Source organism: Haliotis rufescens, unplaced genomic scaffold, assembly GCF_023055435.1.
Source record: "Haliotis rufescens isolate VD_foot unplaced genomic scaffold, xgHalRufe1.0.p SCAF_7, whole genome shotgun sequence".
Lineage (NCBI taxonomy): Eukaryota > Metazoa > Mollusca > Gastropoda > Lepetellida > Haliotidae > Haliotis > Haliotis rufescens.
In genome coordinates this window covers 25,279,674-25,296,154 of record NW_025964361.1, presented here as the reverse complement: position 1 = coordinate 25,296,154, position 16,481 = coordinate 25,279,674, and positions in this window count along the sequence as shown.

The following is a 16,481-nucleotide window of genomic DNA, read 5'->3' as shown; positions in this document are numbered from 1 at the left end:
GTAGATCTTCTACGTCCCCAGGCTCTGGTAATAGCGTTCCTTTTGTCTATCGTACAGATCCTGAAACATACATATCCAATACAGCCCATGCAAGTCTATAATAGTGGGCAAGTCTAGATTACTGCGGTCTCTGAAAATATAGAGAGTCTCTGTACTCTTTGATGTTGTATTTCATTAAGATAATTTAACAACTGTTTTTTTCTGTAAAATATGTTTAATTAAGAGACTAGATGTTAGTCAAACGTTGCTCAAGAAGTTTCGACCAGGCAAAATAATCCAACGGCTTCAGCATTTCCATACAAGATGACTTCCTGGACAGAGCATACTTGCAAAAAAAAGGCGACTGTGCTTGTCGTAAAAGGCGACTAACGGGATCGGGTGGTCAGGCTCGCTGACTTGGTTGATACATGTCATCGATCCCAATTGCGTCGATCGATGCTCAAGAAGTCAATCACTGGATTGTCTGATCCAGAGTCGATTATTTTACAGACCGCCGTCATATAGTTCGAATATTGCTGAGTGCGGCGTTAAACAACAAGCAAACAAATAAACAAACAAACTCCAGTAATCTAGACTTGTCACCGTCTGTAAATAATCGAGTCTGGACTAGACAATCCAGTCATTGATATCATGAGCATCGATCCACGCAGTTGGGATACGATGACATGCATCAACCAAGTCAGCGAGCCTGACCACCCGATCCCGTTACTCGCCTTTTACGACAAGCATAGTCGCCTTTTACAAGCATGGGTTGCTGAAGATCTATTCTACCCCGGAATCTTCACGGGTCTGTGAAGTCAACGTGAAATATGTATAGAGAATGGAACGCACGTGACACTTCGGTACAGTAGAAGGATGTCCTTGCTATAACATAAATCCTTGTCAGAAAGGAAGATGCATACCATCAAACCTCGTCTTGTCTCCAAGACCCTGGAGAATAAATTAAAAAAACACCAAATCCAATTCCAGTCGTGAATGATGCAAGTCTAGATTGCCTCATCCCTGAAATTAAGCATTGTTCTAGGCTTATATTTTTTATTTCGTAGCTAAAAATGAGCTAACTTTATTTCTGAGAGTGAAACCCTGTTTGTCCGGAACCCTGTTAGTCTGGAAACAAATACTTCTGTAGGTAGCGTTCATATAAAAAGGGGCACATTACGTCACATTATTTGGTTAATACTACTAAACTTGTTAATGTGGACGATAACCCCTAGAACAGTAGAGTCCTGATTAACAAGGTTTCACTTTAAAATATTACCAGGAAGGTCGTGAGACAAATCAGCTGTGTATAAGCAAAGAGACATCATAATGTCATCTTGATTCGTTAATACCAAAACGTGTTAATCTGGACGAATGGAATGGTGCCGTCCGGATTAACGAGGCTTCAATTTAAAACATCAGCAGGGAGGGCCGTGAGACAAATGTATGTAAGATGTATGTAATGAAGGGGCACCATTACGTCATCAAGATTTGTTAATTCACTTGAGAACCTTACCGTCCGGATAAACGAGGTTTGACTTTGAAACCTTGCGAATGAGTGAGTGAGTGAGTATGGTTTTACGCCGCTTTTAGCAATATTCCAGCAATATCACGACGGGAGACCTGAAATGGGTTTACCCATGTCGGGAATCGAACCCGGGTCTTCGACGTGACGAGCGAACGCTTTAACCACTAGGCTACCCAACCGCCCCTGAAACCTTGCAGAGAATGTCGAGTTGATGTAAGTGCATACTCATCTGTAATAAAAAATGCATACATGTACGGAACGATACTTTACGGAACTTCCAAAGACTGCATATGGAAATAATAATTTCCGTTCTTGTCAACTCATTTCCTGTAAAGAACAATTCTGATATATGGACGGCCACCGTCGAGGACACTGCACCTACAAAGATCCCTATCTGGTCAACAGATTTGAATTCCTATCATACTTAATTGGCGGAAATTCAACCGTCGCCTGTGCTGTCACGCACTGATCGCAACATGACGGTATTGTAAATTTGTCTGAGATTGGCAAACACGACTGCTCAAACAAGCCATTATCAATGCATAATCAAATATTTATGAATATTGCCTGAACGTTGCTTCAAGTCGCGTGTTGCTGCATGCGTTGCTGTTGCCGTGGTGGTAGAAATGATTGCTTTTTGGGTATTTGATTGGCTTCCTTTTCGTTTGTAGTCATACTCGAAATTTAATATGATAAAATTTCATTAAAAGGGAACGAAATAAAATGAGATTGACTGTTCATTTCACGCAATTTTGATATGATGAGTTTTGTTATGCCGACGAATTTGATATAAATTTTAGATTTGAGTAATGTTCTGACAACTGACACAGACAGTCATATCGTCATTCTTTAAATTAGGAGGGATGTTTTATAATTTTACAAATATAATTCAACACAATCTGACACCCCTGTGTATTTTATCACGATGCTAGGCATACGGTAACAACAATGCGTTTTTAGCCGCATTGTCAACAGCGTGTACTTAACACTGGCTTCGTACCACGAAGGGCAAAATTATCGAATTTATTAATAATAATTTTGCTGAAACACCCAAAACAAACATATCATTGATAATATGTTTGCTCTTCTCCACCTGTGCCCAAACAGGTTTGTTTTTAACAGAAAAAACATATTGACGATTTTCTATAATATTTCACAAATGATAACATCCAAATAACTATCCTAGATAGATGACAGATCGCGGGAGTGACAATATTTGTATATTTATTCCTAGTTGGGGCATTATGGTCAAGCAGTTTCTGATGTTTCGTATAGAAATTCTTCAGCTTCTTTTTCGTCATCGCTCGTTAAATTAAATACCACCAGCGCATTGTGCTCGTCGTTCGTTATATTCCCATTCCTAGTTTTTGTTCTCCCAGGGATGAGCGAGGGCTTGAAATGTCGCATCATTGTGGTGGAATTTACGAAGACACATCTGGGGCTCACTATGGGGGGTGTCGAATTGAAAAAAAGGAGTTACTGTTATCACTTATGGACACTGACTGTGATTGTGAACCTTTAAAAGACAAAATTCAACATAAGTTAATAACGACTTAACTTGAGAACATTGCTACACGTGTACTAGCTCTGTGAGGCGCGTGAACAAATAGAGCACATAATTAACGTTCGTACTCAGGGATGTTGCCAAGCAGACTCTCTAATGCATTTTGCCACCGTCGTGTTGTCACGGTAACGACGATGTCAGAAAAGATGGTGGCTATAGTGGTATTTCAGTCATCCTCACCATTGTCATTATCATCGTACTATCATCGTATCATCATCATCATCATCATCATCATCATCGTCGTCATAATCGTCGTCGTCATCATCATCATCATCATCAACTCAACAACACAACAACCATCTTCATCCACGCCACACTACACCAACCTCCTCCTCGTCCACATAACGCCGTCACCACCGACGTCGGCCCTCACGACAACACATTAGTACATCACCATCACAACTCATTTCTGCCCCTAAGATTATGAACCCATGTTAATCATCAATCGAGTATCAATCATAGCAGGAACGAATCAATAAGCTCCATTAACACGAAAAGAACGCATTTTACTGTTCGTCCTTTCATGTATTAAATATGACCAATTTTATTTTACTTTACTCCCCCGCGATTGCCCCCGAGTCCCCAAGACCACCTCCTCCCCCTCATCTCCCAGCCTCAGTGTACCTGCGGGCTCCTCATATTCCACGGATGTGTTCACGGTAAAGTTTGAACAAAGATCAAACAAAGCGCTAGCTTAATTCACATCAGTTGAAACAAGATTGTCTTTTGTTTAAACTGGGGACAAAATAAACAGCGTTATTATGGATTTATCTCGTTCGTATTCAAAATTTTATGTATGGAATTTTGTATGAAAATATTATGTGAAGACCTCCCGCAAGAAAGGGCTTTGTGAAAGCGTGTGAATTTATCTCCGAGATCGGGGCGATAAGCCAGGATACACATTAACATGTTTCTCCGACATCAGCGATGCTGTTTTGTCAAGAACGTTAAGCCAAAATGTGTTTCCATAGCCTAGGAAAGAACAATTCTTAATTGTTCAGGTTTTTATTTATATTTTTTGGAGATTGGTCAATATGGTCAGCGTTCATCAATGAACAAATGTGTGGATTTTTGTTAATGTAACCTCTTGATAACGATTTCCTCCATAAAACAGAGTCTTACCAACCTTCATTATATACCGTAAAACAGTTATCTAGAATGAAAAAAGTATAAAAAATACATTTAAGAATATATCTTAGAAATGGTGAAAAGATATAACGAAATTAAATTTACCAATTTGTGTGCGCCCTTGAGGAGGGACGTTTCCATGTAGGAACGTTATTTCTACCTTAGTTTGTTTTTTCATTAAAAAGCAATATCCGCGTCGGTCCTTTATGCACTTGCTGTAGCGTTGATAGCATTACCATTGCATTGATAATGTATTAAATAGCCGGCATTTAAATAATCTTCTATTTTCTATGTTTGATGGTCAATCATTATTCAACTAATACACTTTTCAATTGCATCAAAGTCGTTTTCAAATGAATTCCTAAACAGAACATAAACTGATAAATCATATTTCATTATGCTTTTGTGTGACCTCCTTCCTATGATTACTTTCTCATGGCGTGCTTTATCAATAAAAATTCAAATTTAATTAACACCGATCTCGAGGGTTCTTTTGTAGGTGCTGAATCAACACTGAAAACCAATATAAACAAATAAAGAAAACAATTATCTGTCAATGTCTGCATTGAACCCTTGGCGTGACGCAACGCAACACACAACGAGTCACGTCTTTACGGGCGACTTTTATTCAAAGCATAACCAATTACCTTCATCAAAAGCAGATTGTATGAAATCAACATAGGTAATCAATTTCATCAGCCATCGTCGGCCCCCTTGTCAATTTCAATGCCCCGTGGCTTGTGTGCACAGCTTGAAAGGACGAACACTTCAAATTAAGGAATGTTTTTCCTCACGAAACGAACTCGTTTAACGGTGGTTCTAATCCGCTACATTGCTAGACTCCGGTGATTGATTGGAAACGCATTTGACGAAAAGTGTTTACACAATAACAATGAAATCTTTTTATATGTTTGCCGAAATTCATTCCGGGTATTTTAGATAAATAATGCCATCGCCAGTAGCTCGGGTGGTCACAATACCCCTGATGTCCAGCTTTTGTCAAGCGAAAATTGGTGAGGTGTCGCCCTAAGCCCGAATCGTAACATTTTCAGTTCGGGGTGGCGGTCATTGAAATGCATGTTTTTAAAGAAAAGCGTGATTTTGCCATGGGGTGAAATAAACATCCGTCATTGATGTCACATTCAGGTGTCTGTGTTACATGGATGTGAAACAACGCGGCGAGAACACACCTGGATTAGAAGGTGGAGCGACATGGTCAATTACCAGGAAATGTCACGCGGAAATACAGCGATGTTCATTTCGTAACGGACAAGAATGGACGTGTCTGGTAAGGTGAGCTATAATGATAATATGATGCTGATGTGACTACATGTATCGATATGGATGTGTTATAATGCAGCTTATTTTCAGCGGTGATGTTAAATAATTATGTTTGATACACGGATAATTGACACATTGACATGAATCGATGCCCATTTCACACCTGTAATGCATGTCTGTACATTTCAACACGAGGGAGAAGGTGAACAGCCCATTCATCTGACACACGTGATGACATGTGAAATCGGTGCTTGTTCATTTCATATTGACCATGTGTATCAGCAAGGTGTTTCAGTATACCGTGACAATGGAATGTGAAGCAGTGATATGTGATGTCAATGTATGAGGGTTTAGTTAATGTGTGATGACGTAATGCCATTAAGGCGAACACTTAAATCTATCGAATGTTAATGTCATAATAGTAACATCGCCAAGGTATCAAATTGAGATGTCAGTGTTCCGCGATAATGTGATAAAATATAAAGATATGGAATGCATATAAGCTTATCAAACCTGATGAGGTAATATTTCACAACAATAGGCGTATTGAGCTCAGGGTGGTTGGTCCATAGATGGTGGAAATTGATCAATGTCATAGTTTGATAGTCAACTGTAACCCTAAACATGGTGTGGCGATATTGCGAAGGGATATATTCCATTGTGTAGATGTATAATTATTATTTATTTCACTTAGGACAGAAAAGACAGAATGTGTTCCACGAGACTGAACAGCTGATTGGTTGATTGGTAGCTAATGGTTCTTCCATGTAAACACTGACGTGTGATTTATGTTGATGTTATCGTTAACATACCGGGGGTTGTAGGGAATAAGTACACAGAGCTTGTCTCCCTATTTGAACTCCGGGTCAGGGGAGTGTCCCCAGTGGTAAACGATTGTCTTCCCATGTGGAATCTGGGAGCATAGGTCTTTGGGCCTCATGGTAGTCTCCTGTTGTGATTCCGGGACAGACTAGGCCCCCAATACCCATGGTAATCTCCTGTGAGGATTCCGGGACAGACTAGGCCCCAAGTCCCCATGGTAATCTCCCTGTTTGACATCCGGGACATAATAGGCCCCAAATACCCATGGTAGTCTCCCTGTTGGGATTCCGGGACAGACTAGGCCCCTAATACCCATGGTAATCTCCTGTTAGGATTCCGGGACAGACTAGGCCCCCAATACCCATGGTAATCTCCTGTTGTGATTCCGGGACAGAATAGGCCCCCAATACCCATGGTAATCTCCCTGTTGGGATTCCGGGACAGATTAGGCCCCCAGTACCCATGGTCTCCCTGTGGGGATTCCGGGACAGACTAGGCCCCCAGTGCCCATGGTTTTCCGTGTGGGGATCCCGGGACAGACTAGGCCCCCAGTACCCATGGTCTCCCTGTGGGGATTCCGGGACAGACTAGGCCCCCAGTACCCATGGTCTCCCTGTGGGGGTCCCGGGACAGACTAGGCCCCCAGTACCCATGGTCTCCCTGTGGGGGTCCCGGGACAGACTAGCATCTCAGTACCCATGGTCTCCCTGTGGGGATCCCGGGACAGACTAGGCCCCCAGTACCCATGGTCTCACTGTGGGGATTCCGGGACAGACTAGGCCCCCAGTACCCATGGTCTCCCTGTTGGGGTCCCGGGACAGACTAGCATCTCAGTACCCATGGTCTCCCTGTTGGGGTCCCGGGACAGACTAGCATCTCAGTACCCATGGTCTCCCTGTTGGGGTCCCGGGACAGACTAGCATCTCAGTGCCCATGGTCTCCCTGTGGGGGTCCCGGGACAGACTAGCATCTCAGTACCCATGGTCTCCCTGTTGGGATTCCGGGACAGACTAGGCCCCCAGTGCCCATGGTCTCCCTGTTGGGGTCCCGGGACAGACTAGGCCCCCAGTGCCCATGGTCTCCCTGTTGGGGTCCCGGGACAGACTAGCATCTCAGTACCCATGGTCTCCCTGTGGGGATCCCGGGACAGACTAGGCCCCCAGTGCCCATGGTCTCCCTGTGGGGGTCCCGGGACAGACTAGGCCCCCAGTGCCCATGGTCTCCCTGTTGGGGTCCCGGGACAGACTAGCATCTCAGTACCCATGGTCTCCCTGTTGGGGTCCCGGGACAGACTAGGCCCCCAGTGCCCATGGTCTCACTGTTGGGATCCCGGGACAGACTAGCATCTCAGTACCCATTGTCTCCCTGTGGGGATCCCGGGACAGACTAGGCCCCCAGTGCCCATGGTCTCCCTGTTGGGGTCCCGGGACAGACTAGGCCCCCAGTACCCATGGTCTCCCTGTTGGGGTCCCGGGACAGACTAGCATCTCAGTACCCATGGTCTCCCTGTTGGGGTCCCGGGACAGACTAGGCCCCCAGTGCCCATGGTCTCCCTGTTGGGGTCCCGGGACAGACTAGGCCCCCAGTACCCATGGTCTCCCTGTGGGGATCCCGGGACAGACTAGGCCCCCAGTGCCCATGGTCACGATCTTCTTGCAGGCAGGACAAACTAAGGTTAGAAGGCGGGGTCTTATTCCTGCTGGATATACTATGGTTAGAGGACGGGGTCGTCTTGCGGCTAGAACAAACTAAGGTTAGAGGACACTATCGTCTTGCAGGCAGGACACGCTAAGATTAGAGGGTGGGATCTTATTCCTGTTAGATATACTATGGCCAGAGGACGGGGTCGTCTTGCGGCTAGAACAAACTAAGGTTAGAGGACACGATCGTCTTGCAGGCAGGACACGCTAAGATTAGAGGGTGGGATCTTATTCCTGTTAGATATACTATGGCCAGAGGACGGGGTCGTCTTGCGGGTAGAACAAACTCAGGTTAGAGGACACTATCGTCTTGTAGGCAGGACACGCTAAGATTAGAGGGTGGGATCTTATTCCTGTTGGATATACTATGGCCAGAGGACGGGGTCGTCTTGCGGGTAGAACAAACTCAGGTTAGAGGACACTATCGTCTTGTAGGCAGGACACGCTAAGATTAGAGGGTGGGACATATTCCTGTTGGATATACTATGGCCAGAGGACGGGGTCGTCTTGCGGGTAGAACAAACTAAGGTTAGAGGACACGTCCACAGGGAATCACCCGTGCCTTATGGATGTCAGAAAGGTTGCCGTCGAATGGCTTAGTATCACATCCTTTACACACCAATCATATAAACGGATGTTCGAGAGCGCTGATCATCTGAAATAACTTCCTTGTCAAAGATGCTGCGCGGATACGATTCATCCCCTCCAGATGAAGCTCAATGATAACGAGCGGTGCAGTTGTCTTAATTTAATTAGTAACCCGAGACTATTGAAACAAACGACTTGCTGCAGGCTTCACGTGGTAGAGGTAGGAGATACAATATGAAATACATGCTGAGTTGACATAGCAAATAAACCTTGGTTATAAACTGGGTAGCATTACACCGAGTGAGTGAGTTTGATTGGTCTCTGTTTTTGGTCGTATTTCAGATATGTGTCAGTTGATGTGGGAGAAACCCCCAAAGTGATGCAGGTCTTAGACGTATACGACGAGAAAGGGTATGGTGCTGACAAACCAAGAAAACTGATCATGGCGAATCTGGTATTCGAACCCACTATCATAGTTTTTTGCACCCCTAAATGACGTAACTCTTGACAGCGAATTGCGACCCCTGTAGACGAATGCCACACTCTCCCATTAAGTGTGACAGGCAAGCAGCAATGGTATTGCGCCATGCAGAGAAACTGGCATATTGCAAGACACAGTGAATGTATGGGCAACGGCAAAGACGAATAAAAATGCACTCCATTAAACTGAACATTTTAAGAAATGCATGTCTTTGGATTGCAACCGACAAAGTCACAATAAAACAGCCTCTTTTACGACGGAGCATTGACATGCCACAATGGAAAAGTTTTTGAAGGAGTGAAAGATATTAAAAAATGCAATATTCGCTTTTAAAAGTGAGACGTATGGATGCTATTATCCGTTCCAAACCGACATGTTAAGAGCTTTGGTTGTGTTATACAGCGGGAATGTACAACTTAATGTTTTGCCCATTATTCCATTGTGTTAGAAACCAACAACACGTGTCTTGACATGTACAAGTAGCGTACTGCATTGGCCATGGCGTGCAGTGTACAGTGCTGCTTCATAAACAAATGATACAATTGTCGTATTTGTTTTAAACATATTTTATTGTCAGAAGGCAAATGGATCGGACGCAAGTTGTGAAATTGATCTGGTCGTCCCCAAGATATGATACTAGTGATGATGAAAATAATATAATGACAACACTATTCACGATGCCGGTAATCATAATAATCTTGACCTTGATACGATTGACAACACTATCAACAATTGTTATGGCGTCAATGATCATGAAGGTACTGACATCGTAAGTAGTGAGTGAGTGAGTTGGGTTTTACGCTGCTTTTAACAGTATTCCAGTTATATCACGGGGTGTCAGCTTAATGTGGGAGGAAAGGCCGAAGTGATGCAGGTCTCAGACGTTTACCACTTCGATGAAACCCACGAGCACGGGTATGGTGCTGACAAACCTAGAAACATGATCGGGCCGAACCGGGATTCGAACCGACAAACATAGGTTTCTGGCGTGCCCAAGGGACGCAACTGTGCACAGCGAATCCCGGCGCCTTAGATAAAAACCAATGCGCCCTCACCTTAAGGAAAGCACGAAATGATGCGGGTCTTAGACGTATACTTCTACTATTGGCACGAGGTGATACGACTACGACTACGACTACAACTAATATGGTGAAACTGATGATTATAGTTACGACTTCAATGATAATAGAATGTGAAACAGAAGGCTTTCTGTTTGCTGCTCAGGACCAGTCACTGCCCACTCGAAACCGTCATCGTGTGATTTTGCGTCAAAATGTAAATATGAAATGTAGATTATGCGATGAATTTAATGAGACTGTCTGACACATTGTCAGCGCAAACACAACATCTCAAGCGACACGATGGAGTGGCTCGATCATTATTTTTCATCCATGGTACGACCCAGAATATGTAGAGGGCGCATGGAAAATGATAAATACAAAATCTTTGGCATAGGCCCATTTCTTATACAGGCTCAGATCTATCCAGGCCAACAAACCTGATCTCGTCCTTTTGATAAATCCAATCATTTATATTTATCTTTTATATCATCGGATTCACTGTCCCTTTTGACACGTTAGAGTTCCTGGTGCCTTAGGTTTGGTACCTCCCAATCTGTTGACCGACATTGGTAGAGTACCCGGATTTGCTACCAGGAATACAACCCTTCTGACAATCTGGGTAATAGTGCAGAAGGCTGCAGTATTGGGGAGTCTTCACATTCTCCGAAAAGTTCTGTGTGGGTTTGACTTGGCTGTCTGGGCTGCGTGTAGAGGGGGCAAGGCCCTGAGCTGATGATGTGCCTGATTGTGCTAGGATCACCCAAACCCTCTTTGCTGCATTGTTTAAAATTTTAATCTGTAAATAAAAATAAAAATAAAAATAAAAATAATTATGATGATAATAATAATAATAATAATAATAATAAAAATGATGATGATGATGATGATGATAATAATAATAATGATGATGACGACAACAACAACAACGACGACGACGACAACAACAACTGCAACTATTGGAGGAGGATCAAAGATTCTAGCAAGAAGGGCTGCGCACGTCACTCTATAAGACCATAGAACCATTCGCTAAGCACTTTGTGAAATAATTTCCGTACATCCACTACTGGGCTGTTGAGGGGAGTTATTGTGTAGAGATGTGAGTTGGCCCTACAAGTACACTGTTCAGCTTTGATGAGGTGTACAACCAGTCGTTAAGGATACAGGTTCATGTCTGCATGCGTCGAATAGCGAATGTTGACTTGGTGCTGGACGTACATCTTCATCCAGATGATTGACGACTGTCGACATGTTTAATGCAACAGTCCTATAGCCTGCATTAAGCGAGGCCATTCCCCATAGAACAGTGCCGTTCTCTACACTTAAGCTTAAACTTTTGACAGATCGTTGAGGTCAGACCGTCCCCAAACCCCACGTTGTAGGAGTTCGATCGATATCATGTGTAACAGGTGCGATCACTCCACCAAATTCACCTCGCCTGTTACGACTTTTTGATAAAAAACAAAAATGATGTAAATATCAAGCAATATCACACAACCCGACAATCCATTCCTGGAGTTCTAGTGTCACCCACAAGAGGAATGGTAATGACTTTCAGGAACTTGCAAGTTTTGCACGAATCAGTCATTGTCAGGGGCACCACGGCACCATCCTATAACGCAAGCGTTCCTTCCATTTCTGCTCTCAGAATTCCGTGCTGTTGATCGCCGGGGCGTCTTGTAGACTCGGGCAATGGACATGTCGGGGCAAGGAGGTCCACAGAGAATGGCTGGTGCGTTTTAGTGTTTGTAAAGTTAAAAAGTTCAATGATGCAATTCTAGTTGAGCGACGGGCTTATTCTTTACCATGTGAACAAATACAATGGCTACGTTTGGGATAGTGATGGTTGATCTTACGTTTGTGACTTATCTCCTTCCCAAGTTGTTTTCTCATTCATTTCCCTTACTCATTCCGACGACCGGATCGTCTTGCAGGCAGGACATACTAAGGCTAGAGGACATGATCGTCTTGCATGCAGGACATACTAAGGCTAGAGGACATGATCGTCTTGCATGCAGGACATACTAAGGCTAGAGGACACGATCGTCTTGCAGGCAGGACATACTAAGGCTAGAGGACACGATCGTCTTGCATGCAGGACATACTAAGGCTAGAGGACACGATCGTCTTGCAGGCAGGACATACTAAGGCTAGAGGACACGATCGTCTTGCATGCAGGACATACTAAGGCTAGAAGACATGATCGTCTTGCATGCAGGACATACTAAGGCTAGAGGACATGATCGTCTTGCATGCAGGACATACTAAGGGTAGAGGACACGATCGTCTTGCAGGCAGGACATACTACGGCTAGAGGACACGATCTTCTTGCAGGCAGGACATACTAAGGCTAGAGGACACGATCGTCTTGCAGGCAGGACATACCAAGGCTAGAGGACACGATCGTCTTGCATGCAGGACATACTAAGGCTAGAGGACACGATCGTCTTGCAGGCAGGAGATATTTAGTTTAGATGACGGAATCGTCTTGAGGCAGGACATATTTAGTTTATATGACGGAATCGTCTTGAGGCAGGACATATTTAGTTTAGAAGACTGGATCGTTTGGCAGGCAGGACATACTTAGTTTAGAGGACGGAATCGTCTTGCAGGCAGGACATACTTAGGTTAGAGGACGGACGCGTCTTGCAGGCAATACATATTAAGGTTAGAAGACTGGATCGTTTTGCAGGCAGGACATACTAAGTTTAGAGAACGGGATCGTCTTGCAGGAAGGACAAGCTAAGGTTAGAAGGCGGGATCTTTTTCCTGCTCGATATAATATGGTAAGAGGACACGATCGTCTTGCAAGCAGGACATACTAAGGCTAGAGGACATGATCGTCTTGCATGCAGGACATACTAAGGCTAGAGGACATGATCGTCTTGCATGCAGGACATACTAAGGCTAGAGGACACGATCGTCTTGCAGGCAGGACATACTAAGGCTAGAGGACACGATCGTCTTGCATGCAGGACATACTAAGGCTAGAGGACACGATCGTCTTGCAGGCAGGACATACTAAGGCTAGAGGCCACGATCGTCTTGCATGCAGGACATACTAAGGCTAGAGGACATGATCGTCTTGCATGCAGGACATACTAAGGCTAGAGGACATGATCGTCTTGCATGCAGGACATACTAAGGCTAGAGGACACGATCGTCTTGCAGGCAGGACATACTACGGCTAGAGGACACGATCTTCTTGCAGGCAGGACATACTAAGGCTAGAGGACACGATCGTCTTGCAGGCAGGACATACCAAGGCTAGAGGACACGATCGTCTTGCATGCAGGACATACGAAGGCTAGAGGACACGATCGTCTTGCAGGCAGGAGATACTTAGTCTAGATGACGGAATCGTCTTGAGGCAGGACATATTTAGTTTAGATGACGGAATCGTCTTGAGGCAGGACATATTTAGTTTAGAAGACTGGATCGTTTGGCAGGCAGGACATACTTAGTTTAGAGGACGGACGCGTCTTGCAGGCAATACATATTAAGGTTAGAAGACTGGATCGTTTTGCAGGCAGGACATACTAAGTTTAGAGAACGGGATCGTCTTGCAGGAAGGACAAGCTAAGGTTAGAAGGCGGGATCTTTTTCCTGCTCGATATAATATGGTAAGAGGACACGATCGTCTTGCAAGCAGGACAAGCTAAGGTTAGAGGGCGGGATCTTATTCCTGCTGGATATACTATGGGCAGAGGACCCATATATCTGTTGTTGTTTTTTTCTGCCGAAGGCGAGATCTCCGCCATTGTGCCACCACCGAATACGTGTTTAGCTGCTCCCAACGCGAAAAGGTGCCAGACGGATATGTTGGAATCTCTGTGTCAGTTTTTTCATTCGTAAACGCGTTCTTCGCATTTGTGGTCCACTATAACGTTACATGAATGTTCAGAGGAGAAGAAAAAAAATCCCCTTTTAAGAATACCAAAGCTTAATCCAATAAGATATGTTTTTTACCAACGTTCAAGCATTTATCATACCCTTTGCCAAGTCTCAAACGTCAGACAACAAATAGAGTTATCGATTGGATGTTTTCTTACTCTTTCATATGACAAATAAAAAAATATAAAAACTAAACCGATTTTCAGCCCTGTTCTTGGTTGTTTTTGTAATGGCATTCATTGTGTACCGTGTTTATATGTCGATTTTAAGTAAAACTATCACACTCTATTGTAGTACAGTAACATCAAGTCGTCGTGTCTCTTGTCAACATAGGTCAAAGGTCGGTCTCATCAGTTGCATACCTTCATGTCAGGTCAATTACAGGGTCGAAGGTCGTGGGTCACGTGTGGCAGTGAACTGTAATCTGACCCGAGAGTTATATATCAATGTCAACTGGTACACGGATCAGTTTTCCCGTCTAAGGAGATGATCATGATCACGTCAAGCAGTGGTCACTCAATCTTGCTCACAGGACACATCCACAGGTGTGCCTCAACAGCCAGAGTTAGTTCTTATGCTGAAACATGTTGATAACAACTCCCAATTTACAGTTTGGCTAAGATGGTACAGTTTGGCTAAGATGATACAGTTCGGCTGAGATGGTACAGTTTGGCTGAGATGGTACAGTTTGGCTGAGATGGTTCAGTTCGGCTGAGATGGCCAAGACGGTACTAGAGTACCATGTGTTATTAGTACTTGGTATTGATTGGGACACTATGTGTTAAGGAATACTGTCTTATAGGCATTTGAGTTGAAGTCGGGATTGTAAATGGTATAGTATTGCTATTGGTATTGAATTGTTATTTGTGGCGTGGCGTGGCGTGGCGTGGCGTGGCGTGATTTCGTGTAGGTTGGGAGACGGACCAATTGCATGGTGCGAAACAAGAATAAGTACAAGTATTACAGGGAGTGGATGGCAGCCCACTGACCCCTCCAGCATGTTCCTGGTGCTCTTGGCGCCTGTGACTGGGTCATACGTAACCATCTACTTATGTATGTGTATCGCTGACGTAAGGATTTACTTCTCCCGTATGCGCCACATTGACAATACGTCACAGGATAAACTGTTTTTTTTTTATTACTACTACTGCCACTACTACTACTATTACTACTGTTACTACTACTACTTACGCATCCACCACCTGTACTACTACTAATACTGATACTACTACTACTACTACTACTACTACTACTACTACTACTGTTACTACTACTACTCTACAACTGCTACTACTACTACTACTAATATCACTACTACTTCAACTACTACTACTACCACAGTTACTACTGCTTTTGCTACTGTTACTTCTGCTACTACTACAACTACTACAACTGTTACTACTACTACCACTGTTACTGCTACTATTACTACTACTACTACTACCACTTTTTCTACTACTACTACTATTACTATTACTACTACTACCATAGTCCTGAACCATGACTGTGGAATATATTTATTTTATGAAAAAATATTAATCTAGAAATGCATACAAAAGCAAGTCTAGCCAGCTCAAGCTAGCTCTTTTCCACATGAAATCAGCATAGGGAATTTTTTTTATATTTTTAGGGTCAAGAAGGATATTGTGTAATATAATGTTAGTCTACTACTACCACTGTTACTGCTACTATTACTACTACTACTACTTTTTCTACTACTACTACTATTACTACTACTACTACTACTACTACTACTACTACTACTACTACTACCACTACTACCACTGTAACTCATACTACTACTATTATTACTAATACTACTACTTCCACTGCTATTGCTACTATTACTACTACTACTATGACTACTACTATTACTACTACTACTATGACTATTACTACTACCACTGCTTCTGCTATTGCTACTACAACTGCTGCTTCATCCACTGCTAGAACTAACACAAATCAAACACTATCATTCTCATACGTCTTAAGAATTGAGAAACTGGTGCATCCATTATAGCTCCCTTGATTGACACATTCAATATCAAATCCGTCCTTTCAGTTAAAATAATAATGACATTATTGCTTAGTCCTGGTGTGTTTAGTTTCAAACCTATTAACACGGGGATTTCAGAGATGTCGGACACAGTCAAAGCTTTCAACCTGTTGAAGACTGACAGACGTCTGACAGTGACACACACAATGACATAAACGTATAACAAGCTCTTGGTAAAGCATGAAGTGGAAACAATCTCAGACATTGAACATTTTACAAAAAGCACAGTCACACGTACGTCACCTATATGCTCGTTGAGGATTAGCTGCTATTGGTATAATTAATGGAGCGCACTAAACTTTAGTACCTGAACCGTTATTTTCCCTAACGCCCAGCTCTTTCTGCAATACAGAGGCCCAAAATGAAGCAAGTCTAGATTATCCTTACTGGGTCTCCTTTGCA